Source organism: Oncorhynchus mykiss, chromosome 6, assembly GCF_013265735.2.
Source record: "Oncorhynchus mykiss isolate Arlee chromosome 6, USDA_OmykA_1.1, whole genome shotgun sequence".
Classification (NCBI taxonomy): Eukaryota; Metazoa; Chordata; class Actinopteri; order Salmoniformes; family Salmonidae; genus Oncorhynchus; species Oncorhynchus mykiss.
The window spans coordinates 65,167,938-65,183,684 of record NC_048570.1 but is presented as its reverse complement, the minus strand read 5'-3'; the positions used below and the strand labels follow the sequence as shown (position 1 = coordinate 65,183,684).

Below are 15,747 nucleotides of genomic sequence, written 5' to 3'. Positions count from 1 at the left end.
TACATTACTGTATATAGACATAATATGACATTTGAAATGTCTTTATTCTTTTGGAACTTTGGTGAGTGTAATGTTTACTGTTCATTTGTATTGCTTATTTCACTTTGTTTATTATCTACTCCACTTGCTTTGGCAATGTTAACATATGTTTCCCATGCCAATAAAGCCCTTGAATTTAATTTAATTGAGAGAGAGAGGGACAGAGACTGAGATGGTGGTTAAGAGAGAAAGAATAGGAAAAATATATATTCAGTCAACCTGTTGTTTTGAAGAGGACACATCTCTCAAGGCTACACATTCGGGGGTCCACACTATTCTGAAAGACTTTTCATTGTTCAGGGACAACGTTATTAATTAGCATGTGTGTGTGAAGGGTACTTAACACTTTGATAAAGAGAGGGAACATTTGTGAGCCAGTTGTATCACTGCTATTTGTAATAACCCAAAGCCTTCGTTGGGAGAGGAATACTAATTGTAGGGGAATGAATAAATGAAAAGCCACAGAACAATTTAAAACCGAAGACATTCCCTGTGAAGAATAGACCCACAGAATGAAGGCGAAAAGGAAGTCATGAAAACTCATTTGATCTATTCACATTTATGCCATTCTCAAATAAACATGAATACATCTCGTTTGAAACCATTTTTTGTATTTTCTCTGGATCTATTATTTTGTAAAGAACTAAGATGTAAATTGATGTATAAACCTGAGGTGAGAGTAAGAACAGAACCATCGGGCTTTGGAAAAAGATCATTTAAAAATGTCGACGTCTTTAGATAATCGCGTGCCCTTGGCATATAGCTCGGTACTTGTTACAAACACTTTAAGCTTTTATTCCAGTTTAAATTCTCGAATCTTTGTTTTGCCATTGATCTCTAAAAAGTCACTCAAAACATGTACAAATTGGAGTATTGCAATAAATTATATACAATTTGTCACCCAACAAGCTTAGGCGACAGTACTGTATGCTACCTTAACACAGGTTCAGCACCTCCATTAAAGAGAAATGCAGATTTTATATGCAGCCACATGAAACTGTAATGGTCTTGGAGGAGATGATACCACAGCAGCTGGCCTGTTGACTATGGAAGGGGGGTGTATACGGTTTTTTGACACCCTGTTGAAGAGTCTGGTATTTCCATGAATCCCATGCATAATAAACCGTACAGACCTGTTGTCAACCCAGGGAAGTCTCTTCATGGGGAAGCATGGCAATAAGTTACTGCTTCTTGTCATATGCCAGCCTGGTTTGCTATTACTGTTTGTGTGCAGGACCATTGTCTGTTGGCCCAGGGGGTATTCTATTCGAGGCTGATTTCAGCTTTATGACGCAGACAGACAGAGAGAGCCTCTACAAATACTAGGGAGCAGGCAGAGCCTTGGCAAACACCTACATCTCCTCTTCAAATAAATATTTCAATTCCCCTCCAAATGGAATTTGTGAGATGCAAAAATAGGTGGTGAGTATTTGCACATGACCATCAGTGGTGGGAGAGGAGGGGGAGGAGGGGGAGGAGGGGAGATGATGAGGTGTTTTACAACTCCGAGGAGCCTATCAGGAAGGGCACGTCCCTCATTACCTGGTGTTTGAGAGAGATGCAGCTGCAGCACGTTAAGAGGCCCATTTCACCCAGACCTCGACCTGCATCAGAGAGGGGAGGGAGAAAATCTCTGACATGACCTCCAGCGAGGCGAGCGTGTCGGGAACCACTGGAGACGGGGGTTGGAACGGATGGAGGAGAGGGGGATAAACACATGCCTCGCAATCAGCCATGAAATGCAACCTGGCAGCTATTGGGCTTTGGCCTGCAGGGGGCCTCTCTCTACAAAACCGACTGAGGCCTGTGGAACGACACTGAGGGAACCTGAGAGAGGGAGAGGAGAGAGAGAGGGTGAGGAGAAAGAGGGGGGAGAGGAGAGAAAGGACAGAGTGAGGGGGAGAGAAGAGAGGGCACGCCACCTCACAGGGCTGTTTATTAATGTAATTAAACACAGGCTGGCTCTCAGTCTACACCACACCTGACCTCCACAGGAGAGAGAGAGAGAGAGAGAGAGAGAGAGAGAGAGAGAGAGAGAGAGAGAGAGAGAGAGAGAGAGAGAGAGAGATGGAGTGTTGTAACTGGGACAGGATATTGGAAGGATAAGGCAGGAAACAAGAGAGGACAGGCAGAGACACATTAACATATGACGTGATGAGAGGGAGGAAAGATGTGGACACAGAGGATGAGAACCAGGGACAGAAATAGAACAGGCAAATAAACAGATAGGATAGAAAGAAGATGCACAGGTGGAGAGTGAATCACAAACCAACAACAGAAGAAGACATAACAACAACAGAAAGCCACTGAGAGGTAAATGAGAGGCCAAATGGAGGGGATCTAGGGAGAGGGAGAGGGAGAGGGAGAAGGCCAGGGCAGATTGTGGCCCAGGGGCCTGTGTGAAATATGAAGAATGTCATGTAATCACATTAGACAAAGTGCACTTCTGTGTCTAATCACTTCCCATCCTGCCTGTCTGTCCCTCTCTCCATCCGCTCACCTGTGGGCGGAGGGACCCAGTGAGGCAGACAGGGCGGGAGAGACGGGGCTGGGCTGTGAAAGGGTGGAGGGATGTGAGAAGGGTGAGTGGGGAGGGGGGTGGCAGCTTGAAGCACACCCTGTCACGATCCATTTCTCGTCTCCACAGCCCACATTAGACGCATTGTCACAATAATTACATTTCTCTGTATTAATTGACGACTTGTAATGGAAATGTGAGCAGTCGGGGAATGTATCAAAGTACAACAACAACAATAGCAGAGGCAATAACAAAACAAATATCATCTGGACAATTGAGGGAGGGAATTAGACATGATTGATGAGTATTGGGGCCTCAGAGTCAGCCACACACTGTCACACTGTCTGTGTGCTCTGGGACGTCTGACACTATGCATTTCACTGGCTTGTGTGTGTGTGAGCGCACGTGCCTGAGATTATGTGCATTTGTCTGTTTGTATGTGGGCTAAAGACTTTGCTCAGAGGGAAATTACACCAGCTAATGAGGAATGAGGAATTGGTAATCCACGGCAGAATTGAATTACCATGCAATAATACTTATTTCTATAACAAACAACAAAACAACTGACGTTTTGAGGAGCTTAATCCCGTTCATCTGTAAGCTTTCCTTTTGTCATCAGTGTTTACACAAAATCATTTGAGTGTAGAAGCACAGAATCATTACCTCATTGGCAGGAAAGCCCATTTCGCTCATGTTCTACATGTTCAATGCAGTTGGATGTGACCCTACCTGTTATTCTAGTTCTAGCACTAGATTCAGCCTTCTGATCATAGGGACACGTACTGCAGAAGATTCAAAAGAGCTGCAGAAAGTTTCTCGCCATGTATAATCAATACAATAAACAGAATCAATCATTAGTTATAATACTCTAATATATCTGTAACCCCAGTGATCCTTCCTCATCTCCTCTATCTTCCCAGACCCATCACCGCGCCTTATCTTGCTGCCCTCAGAGCATAGCCCCACCATATGACCTCATCATTCAGGGCCATGTCCTGTTGCCCTTAGGGACAGGGCCACATGTTTGACTGACTCACACCACTCCCACATGGCTCTTCTACAGTACATAGGTAGAGTGGTTATGGACTGTGAGCTGCTACCTTTCTTTCAGCCTCTCAGTAAGGATGTGGGCTCAGGTTTGCAGTGTGTTGGAATGTCTATGGAGACAGGAGGACTTAAGTTCAGTGTGGTCCAGGGAGAGAGAGAGGGTGACCAATGAGTGAAACATCTGGCTGGAGACAGGGATTGGGACAGTATGGGAGTGGGGAAACAGAGAGGAAGCTCATCTGTTTGGCACATCTCCTTTGTCCCAGCCTCTCTTGGAGCACAATCTCTCCTTCATTGTTTCTGGCATCTTTATCTGAGACTGACAGATGGATCTCACTCCCTCGGTACACACTCACACAACTTGTACACACACACACACACACACACACACACACACACACACACACACACACACACACACACACACACACACACACACACACACACACACACACACACACATACACACACACAGACACACACACACACACACACACACACACACACACACACACACACACACACACACACACATACACACACACACACACACACACACACACACACACACACACACACACACACATACACACACACACACACACACACGCACACACGCACGGATGCACACACAAATCCATCCTTACTCTTCTCTTGAATGCTTTGGAGAGAATGGGAAGCTGCGCAAACATGCCTGGCACTCATTCCAGGGTTCTGAGTGAAGCTCCAGCCACCACAGCAAACATTTCCCCACACAGTTTTTATTCCTTATAACCATGGCAATGGGAGGCTCAAGCGCTTTCAGCGTGGCCAGGAAGGAACCAGTGAGCTGAGCTGAGCATACCGTTCTCTCCCTGTCTCCCTGCCTGCTCCAGGAAACAGCTGCGTATTGGGGGGAAATGTGCGCGAGAGGAGGGACCCAGGCTGGCCCCGGGGAAAATGAAATGTAGATTTTGCGACGTGGGCTCATTTTCTGCAGTCTGGAGCTGTCTGATAGGGCCTGACTGGAGGCTTATTTGATTAGTTTAATTCACAGCCTTGTGTGGTCCTCTGCAGAAATGTACCCCCAGGTAATTAACAATGTTGTTTCTGTTGAGCAATGGAACAATCACACACAAAACTGTGAACTGTGTGTATGTTGGCTTCACAACAATGTTCATAGTTATGACACCTACACAAGAGGTGGAACAATCATCTTTTTTATTGCTGCCATGATTTGATGACTCCTGAGAGTGTGCTCTTCTCCAGCACGTCAGTGCCTCATCACTGTGAGATAAGCTGCTCTGCAGCAGGCAGCATCACATCAGGAATCGCTCCTAGCTGAGTCATCCAGCACATCGTATTTCCTCATACCGTCTCGTACATGCCAGTGTCTCTTCTTCCTGCATCCTATGACTAACAACATGAGACAAAAAAAACAACATCATTCACTCTTAGAATTAGGGGTGACTCGAAGAACCCTGAAGATCCTCAAGGAACCCTGGAATTCCTCAAGCAACCATAGCTTTCAATGGTTAATACTTGCACATTTGGTTAGTTGAGGGGTTCTTGGAGGAACCTTTAATGTTTCAATGTAGCAAAGGTTCCTGGAGAAACAGTATACACTTCCACCTTTAATAACAATACCACAAAACACATGATCAGGCATGACATTTACTCTCACGTGTGGTCCAAAATAACTATCTGATAGCCACACCTCCAATAAGTCACACCTCCAATTTTCTGATAAGGTGCCTCAACTATAATATATTATTAAAACGGTTCAACATTTAACCCCTCCCACAACAGAAAGGTTACTATTTGAACCTTTACAACGGGGTTTCTTTGAAATAACCTTTTCAGAGGGATTCCTCAAAGAACCTTGAATTGAAAAGGTGCCCCCATAGTGGCAAACGTTTTGAACCCCAAAAGGTTTTTCGAGGCTCAGACATAGGAGCACACACACACACTCACACACAAGGGAACATGGACAAAGAAAACCGTAAATGTCACGCCACAGTGAGGAAGAAAGTGGAAAACAATGCATGATGGGAGGAGGGGTTAAGTGATCAGAGTGGGCGACTCTTACATCATGTAGGGCACAGTGCATGATGGGAGTAGGGGTTTGGCAACATACCCTTCTGAATTCCATATCTCAGTCCTCAAGCACTGTGAAATTAGAATACAAATGAAGACTAGACTATTTTGCCATGAGATCTGGAGGCACAATTTGAAGTGACAATGGGCAAAGGGGACCCAGCTCAGTAAAGGGGACCCAGCTCAGTGCAATATCTACGGTATCTCTCCTACCAAACGGTTAAAAAAAAAAGTATTGCTCCCTCTGCCCTTCTCCTTCTGTCTGCACCCTCTCATTTGTCACATTTACAATGGAAACATCCAAATTTACAGATGCTATCAATTAATCACCTCCGGTCTAATTACAATCCAATTAACCTCGCTTTCCGTGCTCCATGCCTGCAGCAGGACGGACACTTCTCTGTCCCAGTTCCCTCCATACTCAATCACTAAGCACATATACACACACACAAAGAGAAAGGAGGTGAGGGAGAGAGACTGGAAAGAAAACAAGAAAGAATGAGAGAGAGAGAGTGAGAGCGCAAGAGAGAGCAAGAGAGAGAGAATGTGACCATGAGCTGGAACCGGTCTCTCTCTGGAGGGGAGACACAGGTGTGTCTTGTGAGAGAGAAGAGCTGGATGAGCACTGTCAAGAGGAGGGAGGGATGTGTTCAATCTTTAGGCTTTGCTTTCCTCTGTCACCATGGGATACTTCAGTGTCATACACCAATTGGTGCCCAGCTCGTATGGGCTTATACGACACTATTTCTTTAAGTAGGTGGATGTGTGTGTCTCTCCCTCAGTTCTAACCCCAGATGGATATACACCATGACTATTACCTGAGTAGGCAGGCCTGGATTTACAGCGGGCTGTCAGCCGGGGCTTTTAAAGTCACACTGGGGCTGTTTTACAGCTCTGCCCGAGGGCCCCAATCGGCTTTCAATTAGCAGGTGAGCTGCAGCCCTGCTACCAATCAATAGCCTAGTCCAGCCCAGGACACTGAAGCACAGGCAGGCTGGCTGACTGGATGGAGGGGACCCAGGGGCTGGCAGGGGGGAGAGGGGGGTGTACAGGAGGGGCTAGGTAGACTCATGCCACATAGCCAGAGGGCTGCAGGTGGAAAGGGTCTGGGGTCTGTCATTCTCTGTCTCCCCTCTCGTTTTAAACTCAGTCTGCAACCTCCAGTGTGTCTCACTACTGAGAATACAAAACCGAGGGAAGGGAACTGAGGAACAGAGAAAGAGAGAGAAAAGACAGAAAGTGATTGCCTCAATTCTTATCGTCAACCTCTATGAGATGGTCTCTCTCTCTCTCTCTAGTACATGAAAAAACCCAACTCCCCCTAGTGTCAGAAGAGAGAACAGACCTGCCAAGCCAGTGAATACTGTAGCATGGAATTACATGCAGCTCTTTCCTTGCATCACACTTGATTTTGAAAAGCGATGCTGTCATACCATTTCTGTTCTTATTCTGCTCACTTCAGCATTCTGTCTCTACAAAGTCACAGCTCAGAAACAAAGAGAGGGAGAGCAGTATTGTGTCTAAGGGATGAGCAAACATAGAGGCATGGAGAAGAGGAGCTATGGAAGGAGGAATAAGCAACATGGGTCTCTTTGAACGCTCCACGGGGTGGGGATAGGGGAAAGGGTTTTGGGGGTTGTTGGGGGGTTGAAGTTGGGAGTGGGGCCAGGGTATGCCTCCCTTCCACGAGGGGTAGCTTCAAGGGGGAGAGGCAACATGGGCGTCTTTGAAGGCTCCTCAGCAGGGGGGTAAGGGTGTGTGTGTGTGTGTGTGTGTGTGTGTGTGTGTGTGTGTGTGTGTGTGTGTGTGTGTGTGTGTGTGTGTGTGTGAGCGTGTGTGCGCTTGTGAGTGTGTGTGTCTGTGTAGAGGGAGGGATGTAGTTGGTAGAGGAGCATGGCAGCTATACATCTCACTCTGAGCAGAGAGAACAGAGCTGGAAGGGGAGACAGGCAGCTCTTCCCTCCACACATCTCTGTTCAAAGGCGCCATCAAAGTCTGGCAGAAATGTCAGTGCTGTAGGCAGGGGACCGGCCTCTGAATGTCACTCCTTCTCAGGTCAGCACAGAGCGTGCCTGCCATGCTCCAGAGGAGGGAGGGAAATCGAGAGAGGAAAAGTAGAGAAGGGATAGTGTCTGTGAGAAAGTACAGGGCTACTCAGTCTATCATACGATATTTCTGGGATTTTTTTGCCAGGCTGTTGGAGAGAGAGGTTTCTGAGATAGGTTTGACACCTGCAACCTCCCAGGTTAACAACAACCGTTCCCACAACTTTAGAGAACATTCCTTTCAGAGTCTTACTAGGTCATTGTCTAATGTTTTCTAGGAATGTTCCTTTGATGTGCAAGGAATGTTTCCAAGAGACCTTTCCATTAATGTCAATTAAAACGTACTCAGAATGTAAGATATGAATGTCCTAGACACGATACATGGGAATGTTACGAGAACATTCATGTGTCCAGTTTTCTGAGGTTTAGGAGAATATTCCATCAAAGTCCCACCAAACACACACAGAATATGGTTGCCATGTTCTCAGAATATAAGATAATGGGGCCTCCCGAGTGGCCAGGGGTCTAAGTCACTGCATCGCAGCGCTAGAGGCATCACTACAGACCCGGGGGCGATCCCGAACTGTGTCACAACAGGCCTTGAACGGGAGTCCGATAGGGCAGCGCACAAATCCTCCGAAGGCACTTATGTAGATGAAACCATTTGATAGGTGTAAGCAAAAGGGTGAATGCACTTTTAAGTAAATCTCAGTTTTGTTAAAAGTACACTCAAGAAAAACTATTTTATTGATCATAGTGATTCAAGAGTATCATTAAAACAGGTTAACACTCTCCACCAACATTAGACAACTATACTGAAAGCTCTTAAATTATAAGTAAATCAAATCAATTATGACAATAGTCAGATTAACCGATACAGACATGGTGGCGTAGCGGAGCACCGTGAACCAATAGGTTGTGAGTTCAAATCCCAGGTGAGGACATGTTGAATAATAATTACTGCATAAATGAACATGCACAATGTAATCATGTACGTCAAATATGTAAGTTGAAAACACTGTATGTTATAAGCACTGTGTGTGAGTTTCCCTAACCTTGCCAACAGACAAAGAGCTATGAATGGATCCGTGGTTCACCAACCAGGGCCTTGATTGGCTCGGCAACAGTAACAAGGCGAGTTGTGTAATGCCATTTTTAGGTTTGGAAGAACTTTTCTTTGGGACCATCAGGCGACGTCCTGAGAACTGATACACAGAAACGTTCCTGCAACATTGACATTAAAAGTGTCTAGAAAACGTTTAGCTTATGTTCTGAGAACATGGTAACCATTTCCTGTGTATGTTGGGTGGGCAGATGATGGCGTATTCTCCTAACCCTGACAAAACTGGACACATGAATGTTCTCATGAACCAAGTCTAGAACAGTAAGATATTGTCTTTGACCCACATGCTCACACCCACATCTCCAGCGTCGTCGTCACTCTCCGCCACATGGCCTCAAACTGCACCATCTTGTTTCTTTCCATCGCCCATAAACGTTCAACATTTAGATAATAAAGAATTTTAACTTTCCATTGTTGTTAACGACAGAGGATTGGTTGATTTCCCGTTTGTAAGTGTATGTTTCTTCGTGACGATTGACTAGAAGAAAGAAATTCCAACCCATCGGATGTCACTGCACCCTCATACGGCAGACAGACGGATTAAAAGTACGTTTACATTGTAATACTTCTAACAGACAACTTTCTTCCGCCGCCCATACGTTTTGGACTTCATAACATTCCCAGAATGTGGATTATTGAGTCATTGTTAGTTGTACACTTCAAACATGACTCTGCCGTTATACAGTAGAATTTGTGAATTTTATCTCTTTTTATCAAGTTCTATATTTACTTTATACTGGATTAAGCATACATTTTCGTTAACTGTAATTTTGTTAGTTATGTTCCAACATTCCCTCCATCTTGTGCCAATATCAGTTATTTTAAAGTTTTGGTTCCAATCATTTATATTTGTTCTAAGAGATTGTCAGTTGGATAGGCTCTCTGCACGGTTTTGTATAGGCTACCGATCATATGAATATCCTTTTCTGACTCAAACAGGGTTCCCTCAAGACTTCTCTGATGTACAAAATATTTCAAAACGAAATGAAAATATCTACAATGTTCAATCCAAAATGGCTTTTTAATGCTGTCATGGAAATGTAAGGTTTTTCTATGCCTTTAGTTTTCCATGTGCACCAATTTATTGGTGAATTCTGAAAAACTATACAAGGATTGTTCCATAGGGTTGAGTTTTAGGGAGTGATATTGGTTCTTGTGAAATGTTTAATTTTCTTCCATATCATTATAGTGTTCTTAACTATGAAGTTGTTAATGTTCTTAGCTTTATCCTTGGAAAATAGACATGTGAAAAGATTCTGGGGGTGAGCATGTGCATCTTCAATATGTACACATTGTTCCTCTTTAGTGCATTTAACTATATGTGGCAAGTAAAAGCCTTGGGTGGCGAGTTGATACAATCCCGAGTCTGGAAGGTTAAAACCACCCTCAGATTTAAGAAGATGTAAAACTTTCCTTTTTATTTTATGAGTTTTATTTGCCCATACTGTATAAAGTCTGCTATGAACAAGTATACTTAAAAAATACATATGTATTCGATGGGGTAATTGGGATGACCGAGTTTAAGTATAAAATCTTTGGGAGCCATGCCATTCTGAATAAGTTTATTCTACATGTTAGATTTATGGGAAAAAAATTTCATTAGGAGTGCTTTTAAATGGTTGAGTAATGGGATAAAGTTGTATTAATATATTTGTTGTTTGTTGTCAAGCATCCTTAGTATTTTTTTATATTTTAGTCATCCACTTAAAGGATTGCTGTTATTGTCATTACTCAATTTTTTTCCACGTAAATTTTATATCCTGACATTTTACAGTATTCTTAAAATATTGAGTTTTCAATATTGGTCAGGTATATCAGGAGGTCGTCTGTATCAGGAGATCGTCTATATCAGGAGATTGTCTGTAAATAAGTTTCGTTAATATTTATGTTTACCAATATTGATACCTGTTACGTTTGGGTCCTGTCTAATTCTTTCTGTAAGTGGTTCAATTGCCAGTGCGAGCAAGAGGGGGAGAGAGGACATCCTTGTTTTGTGCCCCTTTATAAAACAATTTCTTGGAGTTCTTAAAGTTTTTGCTTTAGGAAATGTACAGTGCATTCAGATCCCTTTAATTTTTCCAAATGTTGTTACATTACTGCCTTATTCTAAAATGGATTCAATCAACACATAATACCCCATAATGACAAAGCAAAAACAGGTTTCCATAAATGTTTGCACCTTAAAAATATATATATTTATGGAGACCTGTTTTTGCTTTGTCATTATGGGGTATTATGTGTAGATTGAATCCGCAAAGTCTCATAGCTATGACACTTTGCTAAGAGACTCCAAATTGAAACGCCAAATGAAACTCTCCAAATTAAAATGCATCTTGTTTCCATTGATCATCCTTGAGATGTTTCTACAACATTATTGGAATCCACCTGTGGTAAATTCAATTGATTGGACATGATTTGGAAAGGCACACACCTGTCCATATAAGGTCCCACAGTTGACAGTGCATGTCAGAGCAAAAACCAAGCCAAGAGGTCAAAGGAATTGTTCGCAGAGCTCCGAGACAGGATTATGTCGAGGCACAGATCTGGGGAAGGATACCAAAACATTTCTGCAGCATTGAAGGTTCCCAAGAACACAGTGGCCTCCATCATTCTTAAAAATAAGAAGTTTGCAATCACCAAGATTCTTTCTAGGGCTGGCCTCCCGGCCAAACTGAGTTATTGGGGGAGAAGGGCCTTGGTCAGAGGGGTGACCATGAACCCGATGACCACTTTTACAGAGCTCCAGAGTTCCTCTGTGGAGATGGGAGAACCTTCCAGAAGAACAAACATCTCTGCAGCACTCTACCAATCAGGTCTTTATGGTAGAGTGGTCAGACGGAAGCCACTCCTCGGTAAAAGGCACATGACAGGCAGCGTGGACTATGCCAAAAGGCACCCAAAGGACTCTCAGACCATGAGAAACAGGATTCTCTGGTCTGATGAAAGCAAGATTGAAGTCTTTGGTCTGAATGCCAAGCGTCAAGTCTGGAAGAAATGTGACACCATCCCTACGGTGAAGCATGGTGGTCGCAGCATCATGCTGTGGGGATGTTATTCAGCAGCAAGCACTGGGAGAATGTCAGGATTGAGGGAAAGATGAAAAGAGAAAAGTACAGAGAGATCCTTGATGAACACCTGCTCCAGAGCCCTCAAGACCACTTTACCATTGAGGACCACTTTGGAAACAAGCGTTTTAATTAATACCTTCAGGTGATATCCTCTGGGTCCACATTGTACATTTTGTTGTATTTGTCTGTTACCAAAAATAAATTCAATTCAGGACCTCAGACTGGGGCAAAGGTTCACCTTCCAACTGGACAATGACCCTAAGCACACAGACAAGACAATGCAGGAGTGGCTTCAGGACAAGTCTATGAATGTCCTTGCCCAGCCAGAGCCTGGACTTGAACCTGATTGAACATCACTGGAGAGACCTGAAAATAGCTGTGCAGTGACGCTCCCCATCCAACCTGACAGAGATTGAGAGGATCTGCAGAGAAGAATGGGAGAAACTCACAAAATACAGGTGTGCCAAGCTTGTAGCGTCATACCCAAGAAGACTCGAGGATGTAATCGCTGCCAAAGGTGCTTCAACAAAGTACTGAGTAAAGGGTCTGAATTCTTATGTAAATGTGATATTTCAGTTCAATATTAAATTCTTATGTAAATGTGATATTTCAGTTTTCATTCTTAATACATTTGCAAAAAAATCTAAATAGGGGCTCTACTTTGTCCCAATATGTTAAATACAATTCTATGGGAAAGCCTTCTTAATATTTCGTATATCTAATATAACTGTTTTTGTGATTATTTTTTGTCTGCTGATAATTTCTTCAGGGTTGTTGAGTCTAAGAATGTTGTAGGATCAGTTCCACTGTTGTTTAATTCTGATTTATATAGATTTTCATATAATCGTGTTGTTGTTTCTAATGAACACATCTGTATCTTTTAAGATTATAACTGGTTTGGCGTGTATTCTTTTTGTGAGGGTTGCGAGATGCTTACCAGGTTTTTTGCCATTAAGTAGTATGCTTTATTTGAGTTTAACCTGTAGTTGTTGGCTCTCTTCAAAAGTAAAGTATCATATTCCTGCTTAAATTCAGACATTTATTTTCTATGGGCTTTTTAATTTCTAACTCAGATTAAACGTTTGCCGTGTATGAGATTATCATTCCCCTAATGTACGCCTTTAAAAGCATCCCAAATTATATCGGGGCCAGCTTTTCTCTATCCTGTATGTCTACATTTGTAATGGTAAAGGTCTTTATTTTTCATTTAGGTATTTAATACATTTTGGGTCTTCAAGATCCGCTCTGTTCATTCTCCATATTCTGTTGCTAGGTGTATTTTCTATTAGTGTAATTAAGCATGATAACAGAGAATGATCTGATATCACTGATATGTCATGGATTTCTTAACCCAGTAAATTGTTGAGTAAATTTTTTTAAATAAAAATGTTAAAAAAAGATATATATATATTTTCTTACTTTGAGAGAAGAAAAAAAGAGTAGTCTTTTGTAGTTGGGAATAGTAATCTTCAGGTGTCCTGTAGATTATTTGTAGAGATGACATTTTTAAGCCTCTTTGGAGGCTCCTTGAATTCTTCTTTTTTTATTACTGCGTCTGTCAATGTTATTGAATGTATGATTTAGGTCGCCTGCTAAAATAATAGTTCCTGTCTGGATTTGATCTAATACAGCTGGAATTCTATCTAAAACACCATATTTGCACCTGGTGGGATAGACAATGAAATCAATGTGTATTTCTCACCATGTAAAGTACAATTCAACATCAAGAAACGACCTTCGTGGTCCGTGTGCTGGGATATAATCGAAAAGGGTTTATTCTTATTTATTTATTTATCAGGATGCTTACACCTCTGCTGTTACTAGAGTAGGTGGCAGCATAGGCCTCACCAACCCAGCTCCTCTTTAAATATTCAATTTAGTATTTTTTTTAAATGTAACTCTTGCAGGAAAACAACATCTGCTGATGGCACCACAGGCTAATAGGCACCACAGGCTAATAGGCACCACAGGCACCACAGGCTAATAGGGATTTTTTTCTTTACTCTCATCAGACTGAAACTTTACCATTTGAAAGTATACATAAATACAATATATTATTGTCTTACAAGTTGTATTTATTTTAAAAGGAAAATATGCGAATGAGACAACCCACCATAAATATTACGAGAATATTACGAGAATCTGTTTTTCAACACATTGCTTCAAGGCAGAATGTTTTGTTTTTGTTTTATTGTGATAAGACACGCAATGGCCAGACTTCTACAGATCAGTTTATCAAAATATTGTCATTTCATGGAATCATTTAAAAAACACTATTCACATGTATGACGGATGCATATATTGCATACATTTGCACATAAAATCAAAACAACACTAGATATAAAAAAAAGCCTCTGTAAAAGAACCTGTGTGTGGAATAAAGGGTATGTATGTCCTTTGAAGACTGAGAAAAATGAATTGGCGCCACGGGAACATGTCATTTTGAGAAAATGGCTGATAAATGATAGGCTAATGCAATTAAAATGTACTTTCCATAAATATGACCATTTATGTCACATTAATTAAACTCTCATTCACATATCACTTCTAAACTGACAAATAAACATAAAATATACATTTTACAAATACAATAGCATATTTAATACATTTGTTTCAAGCAATAGAGCATATGCTTTGAATACTGGTCTTTGGCAAATATGCAGTTTTGGGCAAATTCTCATATCACTTTGCTCAATTTGTCACATACAGTACAAAGATTTTGTGTGACTGTTGAAATGTGCAGAACATTGACTGTAGATCTTTCTGAATCTCTGCAACTAAAGTGGGGGGACAAAGTACTTATTAAGTCTGTCGACATTACAGACATAACTGCAGGACTAAATATTAGCATATCAGCATGTAGGCTACAGCCCTGTGACACTGTAAGCCTATGTTACAGTCTCAATGTATAGTTATGTTTTCCTATCACTCTGTTTTATTCACTTTGAATACATTTGCTGGAGCAAGGAAATAAATATAATTTATACACAGCAAGTCACCTGACAATAATGTGCTACAATCCCTTTTTATTTACCTGGCATGTCTCTGATATGAGCTGAGATGCAAGGAAGGAATCCCCAGGACTTGGCTTATTTTCTTTAGAGCTGCATAACCAAGTCCAAGTTCGTGGGCTAGAAGAACCATCCTCACATTTATATCAAATGCCACATCTACCCTGGAGCACTCCTGCAGCCTGGAGGAAGTGTCAACACTCCTAAATGCATCACGATCACCTTCACAGTCTGCACATTCTATCATGACATAATTGCAGAATCACTGGTTGGTGAAGTCTATGGTGATTTTAAGTCCAGTGTTTAGACATTTAGGGCAAATCAAATCATGTACATGTTGGTTAATTTGAGACATGTGGAATAAAAGCCATTGTTGTCTGTCTGCTGTCTGGTTGATCGCTACTAACGTAGTTGTCATCTTCATCTCAAATAATTTGGGTCTCAACGCGCTGCTGCGGGCTACTTCCTCTACCTATACTGCCACGATCGGCGGATCAGACAGATTTTTTCTTTCATTTACTGCTTTTCTCGCACTGGCTAACTGAGATCGCCTGTTTTTATTCACATACTGTAGGTATATTCTTCAAAATGTTCTAATTGTGTCTCTTTTTACGTTGATTCTTCGCGGGAGATATTTAAAAAAAAACTTTTTTTTAAATATTATTATTTTTTATATATAATTTTTTTTTTATAAACGTATTTTATTCAAAAATCAACTTACATTGCTACATCAAACATGTCTAGCAAACCAAACACAGGTATTAACAATGCTCAAACATACAAAAAATATCAATAAAAATAAAATACAAAAAAGAAACAA

The 15,747-nt window shown here is 41.8% G+C and overlaps 1 protein-coding gene across 1 annotated transcript in view; it reads right to left on the bottom strand.

Annotated features, from left to right (window-relative positions):
* Positions 1-4,800: 4,800 nt before the first annotated feature.
* Positions 4,801-15,747, bottom strand: part of LOC110526356 (protein mono-ADP-ribosyltransferase PARP6) — a 39,005-nt gene continuing 28,058 nt past the window's right edge. The window contains exon 24 of the mRNA XM_036980697.1: positions 4,801-4,999. The gene's annotated coding sequence lies outside the window, so the exon portion shown is untranslated. The remainder of the gene's footprint in view (positions 5,000-15,747) is intronic.